Genomic DNA, 15,489 nt, shown 5'->3' on the forward strand with positions numbered 1-15,489 from the left:
TTCAGTTGTTCTAAGTGTCTATTTTTATTCCAGGGTCATACTATTTTGATTATTATACCTTTGTAATCTAGTTTGAAATTATTAAGTATGATACCTTCAGCTTTGTTCCTCTTTCTCAATATTGCTTTGGCTGTTCAGGCTCTTTTGTGTCTCCATATAAATTTTAGGGTTATTTTTCTATTTCTTAAAAAATATTATTGGAATTTTGATGGGAATTGTATTGCCTCTATAGGTGGTTGTAGGTATTATGCACATTTAACAATATTAATTATTCTGATTCATGAGGACAGAATATCTTTCCATTTATTTGTATTTTCTTCAATTCTTTAACCAAAGTCTTACAGTGTTCAGGAAACAGAGCTTTCACCCCCTTAGTTAAATTGATTCCTAAGTATTTTATGGCTTTGAAGATATTCTAAAAGGAATAATTTCATTTGTTTTTCAGATAATTTTTGTTAATATAAAACTGACATGTAGTCATTGATTTCTATATGTTGATTGTATATCTCACAACTTTCTTGAATTCACAGATTAGTTACAACTATTTTTTGTCTAAATATTTAAGGTTTTTATATAGAAAATTATATTATCTGCAAACAGAGATAATTTTACATTTTCTTTCTGATTTGGAAGTCTTTTTTTTTTTTTGTCCAATTGTTTTGGTTAAGACTGCTAGTAATACATTGAATAGTAGCAGTGAGAGGCAAGACCCTTGCCTCTTCCTGATCTTAGAGAGTAAGCTTTCCAACTTTTACATTGACTATAATGTTAGCTGTACTTTTTGCATATGGCCTTTAATATGTTGAGGTATATTACTTCTATACCCAATTTGCTTAGGGTTTTTATCATGAAAAGGTGTCATATTTTGACAAATGTTTTTTCTGCATTTATTGAGAGATCATGTAAGCTTTATCTTTTTTTTTTTAAAGAAGGAGAAAGTATTTTTTGATTTTTAAAGATAACACAACTCAAATACATATTTTAGAGATTCTCACCTAGAGCAAAGTTATATAAAATTACTCCTCAAATACATAAAAATCAAAGCTACATCATTCACATAATAAGAATAACAATAATAATAAAGTAGTATAATTGTAATAATATTCTTCAAGCCAAATAAAATTTAGAAAAATAGATAAGACAAAATTATTTAGTTGTTGGTGGATAAATTTCATCATGAAAACAAAGGCACAAAGAGAAAATATGACATTTCACGTTTTTCAAAATTGTTAAAAAAATATGTAATGAAAGACTTTAATATAATATGTATCACTTAAATATAAACAAGTCTGTAGAACATCTGGGTATTATAAGAAATTATCTCTACTGATATTCATAAATTTTATTATGTGTATTATAAACAAATAGTATAATTCATAAAACCCATAGAATACTTACAAATTGATAATATATTGGTTCAAATGACACAACTATTAGCTATATTCATAATATTCACCCTTATAACTCAATAAGTAAAGGCATTTTTTAATTGGACACATGAACTAGCCAGAGATATGTATTTCTAGCATCAGTCAGTCTATCTGAGGTAGGTTAAATAGCCAAGAGAAAAAAGTATTTGCTATCTACTTTTTTGCACTGGATCTTAGAAGGGGAAAAAAAAAGTAAAGAAAAATATATTTACCTTTTTCTGTAATAGCTTCAGGAACATAGACCAGTCAACTATAGAGCCATTTCTAATAGGCAGTAGTTAGGTTGGTGGGCCAGAAAGTGGAAGTATAAAAGAAATGAACACCCTCAGGAAATGGGTCTGCCGCAAGTACATCATTTTTGTTTGCAATTCAATACAGATTATTTACCCTTTAAAAAAATTAAATGTATAAAATGTCCTTTTAAAATGTTATTGTTGAAACCGAAAATTATGTAGAAAAGAGATGTTTACTAACAAAATAATGGATTAAATTTTTAATTAAGTGCTCTTATGAAAAACAAAGGTATATCCTATAAAAACAGAATATGTATTCTTCTCAAGTGCACTTAAGACATTCTCCAGGGTACATCTTATGTTATATGTATCAATTATATTTCAATAGATTTAAAAAAAAATAGATATCATACAAACTATCTTCTCCAACTACAATGGGATGAAATCAGTAATCAATAATAAAGGACTGGAAAATGAACAAATTTGTGGGAATTAAGCAAAACATGTTTAATCAACTAATGGACTAAAAGAGAAATTCCAAGGAAAATTAGAAAGTACTTTAAAAATAAACTCAAAATGGGTGAAAGATCTAAAGGTGAGAGCAAAATCCATCAAAATCTTAAAGGAGAACACAGGCAGCAGCCTCTTTGAAATTTGCCACAGCAACTTCTTGATAGACATGTCTCTAAAGGCAAGGGAAACAAAAGCAAAAGTGAATTACTGGGACCTCATCAAGACAAACAGTTTTTGCACAGAAAAAAAAAAATCAACAAAACTAAAAGACAGCCTATGGAATGGGAGAAGACATTTGCAAACGACATATGAGATTAAGTGTTAGTATCCCAAATCTATAAAGAACTTATCAAACTCAACACCCAAAAAACAAAATCTAGTCAAGAAATGAGCAGAAGACATGAACAGACATTTCTCCAAAGAAGACATATTTGCACTAATAGACACATGAGAAAATGTACAACATCACTTAGCATCAGGGAAACACAAATCAAAACCACAATGAGACACCACCTCACAGAATGGTTAAAATGAAGAGGTGTCTGGACGCATCAGTTGGCCAAGAGGTTGTCTTCATCATGCTTACATCATCTCAGGGTCCTGGGGTTGAACCCCTGCTCAGTGGGGAGTCTACTTATTCCTCTGCCTCTCCCTCAGGCTAGTGTTCTCTCTCTCTTTCTCTCTCAAATAAATAAAATCTTTAAAAAAGATTGAATCATGAAGATGAGGAAACCTCAAAATATCCATAACTATTAAAGGGATTGTATCAATAATCTAAAGTCTCCTGACCAAAATAAAACAAAAACAAAACAAAACAAACAAACAAACAAGCAAACAAAAAAAAAAATACTACCACCACCACCAAAACACTGGACCTGACACCTTCACAAGTGAATTCTACCTAATATGTAAAGAAGACCCAACACTAATACTTCTCTCTCTTTCTTATTTTTATTTTTTACCTTTTTTCTTATTTTTATTATGTTATTATATTGTTAGTCACTATACAGTGCTTCATTAAGTTTTGATGTAGCGTTCCATGATTCATTGTTTGCATATGCTTTAAACTTGTTCACGAGGCCAGCATTATCCCAATAGCAAAACTAGCACAAAGATAATATAAGAAATAAAGAAACAAACTACAAACCAATACCCCTTATGAATATGGATGTAAAAATCCTCGGCAAAATAATACCAAACAGAATTCAGTGGCATATTAAAAGGATTACACACCATTACCAAATGGGATTTGTTTCTGGAATTCAAGGATTATTCAACACATGAAAAATTGATCAATTTAATATACCACGTTAATAGAGTAAAGGAAAAAATATGATCAACTCAGATGATGTAGAATAAACATCTGACAAAATTCAAGACTATTTTAAAATGGAAATGACCATCAAAGAATAGAAAGAAACTAGCTCAAAATAATGAGGCAATTGCAACAAAAGAATATGAAACAAGGAATAAATAATCAGTAAAAGAATGAAAGCTTTTCCTCTAAGATCAGGAACAAGTCAAGGATTCTTGCTTTCACCACTTGAATTGAATAAAGCAAAGGATGCCCTAACCATAGCAATTAGGCAAGAAAAAAAAAAAAGGATCCAAATTGGAAAGGCAGAAGTAAAATTATTTCTGATCACAGTTAGCATAATATTAAATGCAGAAAAATCTAAAGATTCCACATGCACACAAAATAACCTGTTAGAACTACTACTAAAAAAATACATCAAAGACGAAAAATTCAGTCAACCCACAAAAATCAGTTGCATTTCTACACACAAACAATAAACAATCTGAAAAAAAAAATAAAAACAAAAACAAGAAAACAACTCCATTTGAATAGCATTTAAAAAATATTAGGAATTAGTTTAACCAGGAGGTGAAAGTCTTGTACAATATAAGTTACAAAATATTCTTGAAAGAAAATAAGAAGACACAAATAAATAGAAAGAAATCCATGTTCACAGATTGGAAGACTCAATACTGTTAAGATATCCATGCCATCAATTTTTTTCTAGAGATTCAAAGCAGTTCCCACCAAAATCCTAACAATAACTTTGCATTAAAAAAAAAAAAAAAGAATCCATTCTTAAATTGATATAGACTCTCTAGGGACCCTAATTAGCCAAAAATCTAATAAAAGAAGAGAACAAAGCTAGAGAGCTCACACTTCCTGATTTCAAAACCTACTACAAAGCCATAGTAATCAAAACAATGTGGTACCGGCACAAAGACAAACATATAAGCCAACAGAAGAGAATAGAAAGTAACCATTACAAATATGGTCAAATGATTTTTGACAAGGATGTCAAGACATTAAGTAGAAAAATTTCAATCTTTTCAAAGTGTGGTAGCAGGAAAGCTTCATATCCGCATGCAAAAGAGTAAAGTTGGACTTTTACCTAAAACAGCATACAAAAACTGACACAAAATTATTCAAAAATCTAAACATAGCAAGTAAAACTATAAAACCCATAGAAGAAAACATAGGGAAAAAGCTTCATGACATTGAAGTTCACAGTGATTCATTGAATATAGCCCCCAAAATACAGGCAATAAATTAAAAAATAGACAAATTGGACTTAAGAAAACTTTATATAAAAAACTCATCAAAGGATACTTTCACCAGAAAGAACTTACAGAATGTGAGGAAATATTTGCAAATTATATATTTTGATACCCAAAACACACAGATATCTCTTTATATTCAACAACAAAACACAAACAACCTGATTCAAAGATGGGCAAAGGACTCAAATTGACATTTCTCCAAAGAAAATATATAAATGGTCAGTGAACAAGAAAACAACCTCAACACCACTAACCATCAATATAAATTGAAGCCACACCAAGATACTATTTCACACTCAGTAGATAGCTTCTATCAATCAATCAATAAAACCAAAAAATAACATGTGTTGGTAAAAGTGTAGAGACATTGGAGCACTTGTATACTATTGTTAGGAATGTAAAATGGTTTATCCACTGTGGAAAGCAAAATGGTATCTCCTCAAAAAATTGAAAGTAATGGTCCAATAATTTGGGTCAAACAATTAAAAGTAAAATGGTCCAACAATTTGAGTTCTGGATATATACCTTAAAGAATTGAATTCATTGTTTCCAAGAGTTAGTGGCCAAAGCTTGTTATAGCAGTATTACTTACAATAGATAAAAGATGGAGGCAACCCAAGTATCAGATTAATGGATAAGCAAAGTGTGATATTTATATACAATGGAAGTTGAATTCAGCCACAAGAGGGAAGGAGTTCTGATACTACAATATGAATGACATGTGAAGATTATATTCTGAGTGAAATAAGGCAGCCACAAAAAGTCAAATATTGTGTGACTCCACTTACAGGAAGTACCTAAAAAGAGTTCAAAATCAGAGATAGAAAGCAGAATGATGATTGCCAGAGTTTGAGGAAAGGGAGAAATGGAGAGCTATTATTTAATGGATATAGAGTTTTAGGTTTGCAAGATGAAAAAAATGTTCTGGAGATGGGTAGTGGTGATGGTTGCATGTGGGAATTCATAGTGTCTGGCTAGGTAAGATTTAATAAACATATGCTTCCCTGGAGGAGACTAGTTGAAAGGCAAAGAAAGAGTGTCCAGAAAACTGGGCCCCCTTTAAGGTTTCTGGGCTGAAAACAGCCAAATCCTCATGGATTAATGCACTCATCCAGGGAGTGAATTTTTGACTTAGGAGAAACACTTGTCTTTGGAGGTCATGGGCGCAGCTTGTTCTGTTCACACGATGATCCTTATGCCAATGTCTTGATTATTATAGCTTCACATTCTTTCTTTTCTTTCTTATTCCATTGTATTGATAACATTCACAATAAAGATGGAGGCAGAGTCTGGCTCAGGACCTGTTGCCACTTGAGCGACTCGTCCCCATACCCTCTCATTTCTTCTACTACTGCATCTGGAGTAATCTTTCCATTCACTACCTCAGTGTGTTCTGGCCAAACTCAACAGTTGCACAACAATGTAAATACACGTAATGTCATTAAACTGTACACTTAACAATGGTTAAGGTGGTGACTTTTTTATGTATATTTTACCACAATAAAAAAATTGATAAAAAGCAAAGTTATAATATTAATATAAAATTGACACATTATCCTGTAAGTCTAGAGGTAAAAGAAACTTTTCTGATAACTAAAATTAAAACAAGAGAAGTGTAGAGATATTGACTATAAAAAGTTTATTTTATCAGAATATACCTATCCTTTGTATAGAAAAGTTCTATGAATAAGTTAATACATACCTTTGCAAAAATAAGCAAATACCCATACTCAAAATGCTCAAAATTGCTCAATGGAATCCTTTAGCAATAGCAATATTCAGAAAAAAAAAAAAAAACAAAAAAAAAACCTGACTGTTCACTGATAATAATTAGAAGATAAACCATGCTAGAGCATTGTAGTATATGATTTGCTCTTTAAAAATAATGTTTTGGGGTGCCTGGGTGGCACAGTGGGTTAAAACCTCTGCCTTCAGCTCAGGTCATGATCCCAGGGTCCTGGGATCGAGCCCCACATAGGGCTCTCTGCTCAGCAGGGAGCCTGCTTCCTCCTCTCTCTCTGCCTGCCTCTCTGCCTACTTGTGATCTCTGCCTGTCAAATAAATAAATAAAATATTAAAAAAAATAATGTTTCTATTAATAGCAATTGCTATGACCTGAAATTCAGAGCTAAGTAAAATATACAATCTTGAGACAGTATGTTGAGTATAATCGCCCTTTAAAAATACCGTATAGAAAAAAAAAAAAAAAAGAGTAAGATATATAGAACAGGTTAACATTAGCTTTCTCCAAATATTGAGATTGTGTCATTCACTTTTTCTTTATTTTACTTGTACATTCTATTTATCAATACAAAAGTGCTATTTTGTAATAAGAAAATACCAACAAAAGTTATATTTAATTAAAAAATTAAATTAAAATAAGTGCAATTTGGCTTCCCAAAAACTCATTATGAAAATTTAACTGTATTATGATGGCCTTTTGTTCCTCCTGGGTGTTTCCATGGAAGCAAAGTTATTTCACATGTATTTTCTAATTGTTGCATTTATATTTAAGTAACCCTTGAAGATGGAATTAGTTGATTGTTCCTCTAGACAGATTGTTTTGAAAGAAATTAAGTGGAAGGAGATGTCAACCTTCATATTCAGGTAGTGATATTTGTTTTAAATTTAAGTGAATTAAGTGTGAGTGTCTGTATTATGACCATATTTATCATGCTGCTCTCTAACAGTTCTATCTATATACTTGTTTGGTAGCCATTCCATTGTTCAACAGATCGCTTCAGGTGAAAATAAAGGAAAATACGGTGTTGTTTATTAGATCTCACTAACGTATTTTAAACAATTAGAAACGAAGTCTGAATATTTTATAAATTCTATCTTTGTATTCAATTTTATAAAGCATAACTGGAAATAATATACTGGTGTGATATAAACTAAAAAAAAAAAAAAGAAAGAAAGAAAAAAGAAAAAAGTCAGAAAGTATTTCCAAAATGTACTGCTTCCCAAACTTTGTTTTGTGGAACACTAATATTTGAGGGAAGGCTGGTAGGTTTCATTGGGATGGAAGAAAAAGAGGTCTTTTATTATGTATTCTCTGAGAAAAAGTACAGCAAATTGTAGTGACTGAAAACAATCATTTTGTTATATATAGGATTTTACGGGTGAGGCATTTGGGTAGGGATCAGCAGGCTGATTCCTCTGCTCCATATGTTGCCATCTGAAGTCACTCTGTAATTTGAAGCTATCAGATGGGATAGTGTGCAGTCCCCAAGGCAGCTTCATTCGGATGCCTGACCACCTAGTGTGGAGAGCCCAAAAGTTGGTTTTAGTAGTGACTATGTTACTTGAGCACCTACATGTGTCCTCTTTGCATTGGAGTTATTGAACTTACATCTCAGGGCTCCCTGGAATGTTATTTTAAGTGTGGAAGTTGTAAACTTTCTTTTGAGATAGCCCCAGATTCTATCATTCTGTGACATTTCATTAATCAAGCTTGTCACTAAGGCCAATCCAAACTAAGAGAGGGGAATTTGATTCCATCTCTTAGAGAGAGAATTAGTAAAACATCTGTGGCCATCTTTAGCCCATCACAAAGAAGGTTTTGGTTGAAAATTCTGATTTCCTGATTTGAGTTTCTTAGAAACATTAATACTTGTATAAGACACTGTAGATTGTTAAGTGGTTGTGACGTAATGCCACTTGCCTAGACTTCTTTGAGAAAAATGACTTTTTCCTAAAAACCTTTCCTGGAATGTTTTCTTCTTTAAGTGTACTTTCTAAGTATTACTTTTAATACTCTTAGTCACTGATACTCCTCCCTACCCGGATATCCATCTAGTTTCTATTCCCATATTACTTATTTATGCTGAGTTTAAAAGTTTTATGAGTGAATATTTGCTTGTATGAATTGCTTTTTAAAAATAGCTTTTGAGATGCAATTCACATATCATAAAATTCACCCACTTAAAGTACATAATTCAATGGATTTAATATATTCACAGACATTTGAAACCATCTCTACAGTCAACTCTAGATTTTTATCACCTCAAAAAGAAACACTACAGTCTTTACCTATTGCCTTCCTACCCCCAACCCACTGCAACCCTAAACAACCACTAACCTACATTCTTTATCTATAGATATCTGTATTCCGTACATTTTGTTTGAATGGATTCATATAGCATGTGGTCTCTTTTGATTGGCTTCTTTCACTTAGTATGTTTTCAAGGTTTCATCCACATTTTAGCATGTATAAATTCTTCATTTTGATAGGAAAATAACATTTCTTTGTACAGGTATACTACATTGTTTAACACTTATTCATTGATGGAAAATTAGTTTCCACTATGCAATATTAAAAATAATGCTGCTGTAAACATTCATGTATACATTTTTATGTGGACATATGTTATCATTTATCTTGGGTATATACATGGAAGTGATTTTATAGGTTATTTGACAATTCCATGTTTAATTGTTTGAGAAACTACCAGTTTTCCAAAGTAGCTGACTTATTTTGTGTACCTACCAGCAGTGTATGAGTATTCTGACTCCTTTAAATCTTCACCAACACTTATTGTTTGATTTTTTTTTTCCATTGTAGTCATCTTAATGTATGTGAAGTTGTATTTTATTGTGGGTTTGGTTTGAACTTCTCTGATCACTAATGATCTCAAGCCTCTTCTCATGTGCTTATTAGTCATTTACATATATTCCTTGGGAAAATGTTCAGGCAATTTACTTATTTCTTAAATTGAGTTATCTTTATTGACTTCTAAAAGTTCTTTCTACATGCTAGAAGCAAGAAACTTGTAACACATATATAATTTTTAAAACTTTTCTTCCATTCTATGGGCTTTCCTTTCACTTTGTTGAAGATGTCATTTGGAGTGTAAGACTATGATCTTCAATGAAGTCCAATTTATTTATTTTTTCTTTAGTTATTCAAAATTTTGGTGTCATATCTATGAAATCTTTGAGAAATCCAAAGTCATGAAGAATTACCTTCACATTTTCTTCTAAAACTTTTATATTTTTAACTTCTACACTTAGACTCTTAGTGCATTTCTACTTAACTTTTATTTATGATGGGAGGTAACAATCTAATATCCTTCAATCACATGTGTCTAACCTAGAATCATTTGTAAAACAAATGAACAAACAAAAACAAAAACAAAAAACCCTGTTCTTTCCTAGTGCAATAAGTGAGGTTGGAAACAGGCTTGATGCAATGAACAGCAAGCTGAAAGAAGCTGAGGAATGAGTTAATAAACTAGATGACAAATAATGGGGAAAAAATGAAGCTGAACAAAATAAAGAAGACATGCAACATGAGAATAAACTTAGGGAACTCAGTGACTCTATCAAAGGTAATAACTTTAATATTGTAGGATTTCCAGCAGAAGACAGAGAAAGGGGAACAGAAAATTTATTCAAAGAAAGAAGCTGAAAACTTCCCTAATCTGCAGACATCTAGATCCAGGAATCATAGAAAACTTCCATCAAATTTTTAAAAAAATGGGCCAACACCAGGACATATTGTAATTAAATTTGCAAAATGTAGTGAGAAAGAAAAAATATCTTAAAAGCAGCAAGACAAAAGGAGTCCTTAACTTATAAGGAAAAGCCCATAAGACTAGCTGGAGATTTTTCTCCTTCTTTTTTTTTTTTTTTTTTTGTTGTTGTTTTTGTTTTTATTAAAATTTATTTTTTCCCTGTTCTAAGATTCATTGTTTATGCAACCCCCGCAGTGCTCCATGCAATCCATGCCCTCCATAATACCCACCACCAGGATCACCCAACCCCCACACCCTCCCCTCCAAAACCCTCAGTTTGTTTCTCAGAGTCCACAGTCTCTCATCATTCATCTCGCTGGAGATTTTTCAACAGAAACTTGGCAAGCCTGAAGAGAATGGCATGATATATTCAAAGTGTTAAAAAGGAAAATCTGCAGCCAAGAATAATCTATCCAGCAAAACTAACATTCAGAAGAGAGGAAAAGATAAAGATTTTCCCAGATAAACAAAAACCAAAGGAGTTCATGATCACTATACCACCCTACAAGAAATATTAAAAGGAACTCTTTGAGTGCAAAGGAGAGGCCAAAAGTGACAAAGAGAGGAAAGATCGGAGAAAATCTCCACAAACAATGACAAAACAGGTAATAAATGGCAATAAATGCATGCTTATGAAAAGTTACTTTGAAGGTAAATGGACTAAAGGCTCCAATGAAAAGACATAGAGTGTCAAAATGGATACAAACACAAGACCCATCTACATGCTGCCTACAAATTCACCTGAGACATGAAGACAACTTCAGATTGAAAGTGAAAACACTTAACTCACAAATGAATGTCAAGGGAAAGCTGGAGTAACAATATTTACATCGGGCAACTAGAATTTAAAACAAAGACTGTAAAGGCGCCTGGGTGGCTCAGTGGGTTAAAGCCTCTGCCTTCAGCTCAGGTCATGATCTCAGGGTCCTGGGATCGAGTCCCACGTCGGGCTCTCTGCTCAGCAAGGAGCCTGTTTCCTCCTCTCTCTGCCTTCCTCTCTGCCTACTTCTGATCTGTTTCTGTCAAAGAAATAAATAAAATCTTTAAAAAAAAAAAAAACAAAGACTGTAAAAAGAGACAAAGAAGGGCAGTATATAGTCATAAAGGAGATAATACAACAAGAAGATCTAACAAATATAAATATTTGTGCACCCAGACATGGGAGGTCCCAAATATTTAGAACAATTAATAACAAAACATAGAGGAACTTACTGATGATAATACAACAATAGTAGGAGACTTTAGCATCCCATTTACAGCAATGGACAGATCATCTAAACTGAAAATAAACAAGGAAACAATAGCTCTGAGTGACACAGTGGAACAGATGGACTTGACAGATATATTCAAAATACTCCATCCTAAAACAGCAGAATACACATTCTTTTCAAGTGCACATGGAACATTCTCCAGAATATATCACATATTCGGTCACATAATAAGACTCAACAAACACAAAAAGACTGAAATCACACCATGAAGCTTTTCTTTTCTTTTCTTTTCTTTTTTTTAAGACATCTATTTATTTATTTGACAGAGAGAGAGAGAGAGATCACAAGTAGGCAGAGAGGCAGGCAGAGAGAGAGAAGAGGAAGCAGGCTCCCCGCTGAGCAGAAAGCCTGATGCAGGGCTCGATCCCAGGACCTGAGACCATGACCTGAGCCAAAGGCAGAGGCCCTAACCCACTGAGCCACCCAGGTGCCCCACCATGAAGCTTTTCTGACCACGTTGTTATGAAACTAGAAATTAACAAGAAAAAATTTGGAAAAGCCAAAAATACATGGAGGTTAATCAACACAGTACTAAGCAATAAATGAATCAATCAGAAAATCAAAGAAGAAATTTAAAAATGTAGAGAAACAAATGAAAATATAAACACCATTGTCCAAAACCTTTGGGATGCAGCAAAAGCAGTTCTAAGAGGGAATTACAAAGCAACACAGGCTTAACACAAGAAGCAAGAGAAATTTCAAATAAACAACTTAATGTTGCACTTAAAGGAGCTAGAAAAAGAACAAATGAAGCCTAAAGCAGGAGGAAGGACATAATAAAAATTAGAGCAAAAATAAATGATATAGAAAATACAGTAACAGTAGGACAAATCTATGAAACCAGGAACTGGTTCTTTGAAAAAAAAAATCAATGAAACGTAAACCTGTAGCCAGACTTACCAAGAAAAAAGGAGAAAGAACACAAAAAATGTAAAATCACAAATGAGAGAGAAGAAATAACAACCAAAAACAAAGAAATACAAGCAATTTTAAGAGACTAATGAAACTCTATATGCCAACAAATTGAACAACCTGGAAGAAATGGATAAATTCTTAGAAAAACATAAGCTACCAAAACTGAGTCAGGAAGAAACAGAAAATTTGATTGAACAGACCAATTATCAGCAATGAAGATAAATCAAAAACTCCCAATAAAGGAAAGTCTAGGACTAGAAGCTTTCACAGAGAAATTCTACCAAATATTTAAAGAGGAGTTAATACCTATCCTTCTCTAATTATTCCAACAAATAGAAAAGGAATGACAACTTTCAAATTCATTCTATGAAGCCAGCATTACCCTGATACCAAAACCAGATAAACACTTCACTTAAAAAATGAACTACAAGCCAATATCCCTGATGAACATAGATGTGAAAATTCTCAATAAATGCTAGCAAAATGAATCCAACAATATGCTAAAAACTCATTCAGCACGATCAATTGGGATTTATTCCTGGGTTGCAAGAGTGGTTCAATATTCACAAATCAATCAACATGATACAACACACAAATAAAGGATAAGAGCCATATGATCATTTCAGTAGATGCAGAAAAAAAAATTTAACAATGTACATCTATTCAGGATAAAAACCCTCAACAAACTAGGTTTAGAGAGAAGATATGTCAACATAATAAACTCCATATACAAAAATAAATAAATAAATAAATAAATAAATAAACATAGATAACCTTATCCTTAATGGGGGAAAACTGAGAGCTTTTCCTTTACAAAGAACAAGACAGGAATGTCCACTCGCATCACTGTTATTTAACATAGTATTGGAAGTCATAGCCACAGCAATCATACAATACAAGGCATCCAGATTGACAAGAAAGAAGTAAAACCTTCACTATTTGCTGGTGACATGATACTCTATCCAGAAAATCTGAAAGACTTCACCAAAAACTTGCTATCACTGATACACGAGTAAAGTCACAGGATACACAATCGAGGTACAGAAATCAGTTGCACTTCTATACACTAATCATGATGTAGTAGAAACAAAATTAAGGAATCAATCCCAATTATATGCATACCAAAATAAGATACCTAAGAATAAACCTAACCAAAGAGGTGAAAGACTTGTACTCTGAAAATTGTAAAACGCTGATGAAAGAAATTCAAGATGACACAACGAAATGGAAAGACATTCTATGCTCATGGATTGGAAGAACAAATATTGTTCAAGTGTTTATACTGGGCAAAGCAATCTACACATTTAATGGAATCCCTATCAAAATACCAACAGCATTTTTCATAGAACTAGAACAAACAGTCCTAAAATTTGTATGGAACTATTACTAAAGATCCTGAAGAGTCAAAGCAACCTTGAAAAGAAAAAAGGCTGGAGGCATCCTAATTCTCTACTTCAAATTATATTACAAAACTCCAGTGATCAAAACAGTATGGTACTGGCACAAAAATAGACACATAGATTAATGGAAAGAATACAAAACACATGGTGACCCAGTCATTAAACTTCTGCCTTCAGCTCAGGTCATGATCCCAGGGTCCTGGGATCAAGTCCCACATCAGGTTCCCTGCTCAGTGGGAAGCCTGCTTCTCTCTCTCTCTCTCACTCCTCCTGCTTGTGTTCCCTCTCTCGCCGTCTCTGTCAAATAAATAAGTAAAATCTTAAAAAACAAAACAAAACAAAACAAAAACAACAAAAAAAAAAAGCCCAGGAATGAACCTACAACTCTATGATCAATTGGACTATGACAAAACAGGAAGGAATATCCCAATGGGAAAAATACATTCTGTTCAACAAAGTGCTGGGGACGCTGGACAGCAAAATACAGAAGAATGAAACTCGACCACCTTCCTTTACCATATACAAAAATAAACTCAAAATGAATTGAAGACCTAAATGTGAGACCTTAAGCTATAGAAATCCTAAAAGAGAGCACAGGGAATGCTGTGCTTTCAGCCTCTTTGACACTAAGTTTCTGACATTTCTCTGCAGGAAGACGCAAATGTGGATATTTCTGTGGTCATCTTGGATATGTTAGGGCCCTCTTCCATTCTTGCCTTGACCACAAGCATCTTAATTTCTACTAATTGAAGGTCAATGTCTTTAGTGGTTTCAACAATGCTCAATGGGTATAAATCTGAGAACTAATCCAAATTCTTCCTCTTCGGGAAAAAAGATTTTAAGGTCTATGTTTGGTATTAGCTGTGAGCACAGGAAGGTTCCTCCCAGATGTCTTCTTCCCTGCTCCCTAGTTATCTCCTGCAAATGGGCCATCCTAGTATCTGTGTTGTGTCTTCACTCCTCCAGCATCTCCTCCCAACTGCCCTTTAGCACTACCTCCAGTGTTCTGCAGAACACTTTAAGGTTTGAAGTTCGTCTTGCTTTTCTGCAGATAAAGTAGTTTCCTTTGTGCATAGAGTTAGAGCTATCTGCTTTATGGCTGGCTTCTCCTCCCAGGTAACATCTCAGAGCCAGGGCTCTGGAGATGGGAGTAGGGACAATGGTGAGCTTTTCTCTGAGTGACATCCTCCCTACTCTAGAAATTGAGCACTTGGGAGAGTGGCGGTAGCTTGAGGTCCTCCTGCCTTGCACCTCCTGGCGTAGAACTACTTTCTCATAATCCAGGAGAAGGACCATCAGGGTCCCATATCCTCAGCATTTTGCACTCAAGGTAAATCTGGTATTTTATGTGTGGGGAAGGGGTATCAGAAGGACTCTATCTCTCAACAGCAGTGTCCAGGACTTAGTCTTGGTAACAAGTGGCTGGGGTAGGAGAGAAACTCTCAATCTGCTCTTCTTGAGAAGAAAGCTTTCTGGGCAGTGGAAGAGGGAAACCTGAGGTCTCAGATGGCTACAGCAGTCTGGAGTGGAATCCCCACTTCATAAGCTCAAGGGATAAGGGAGGGTGTGACCTTGGTTCAAATATTACAGTTTAAATTGTATATATATATATATATATATATATATATATATAT

This window comes from Lontra canadensis, unplaced genomic scaffold, assembly GCF_010015895.1.
Source record: "Lontra canadensis isolate GAN:19392208 unplaced genomic scaffold, GSC_riverotter_1.0 scaffold54, whole genome shotgun sequence".
Lineage (NCBI taxonomy): Eukaryota > Metazoa > Chordata > Mammalia > Carnivora > Mustelidae > Lontra > Lontra canadensis.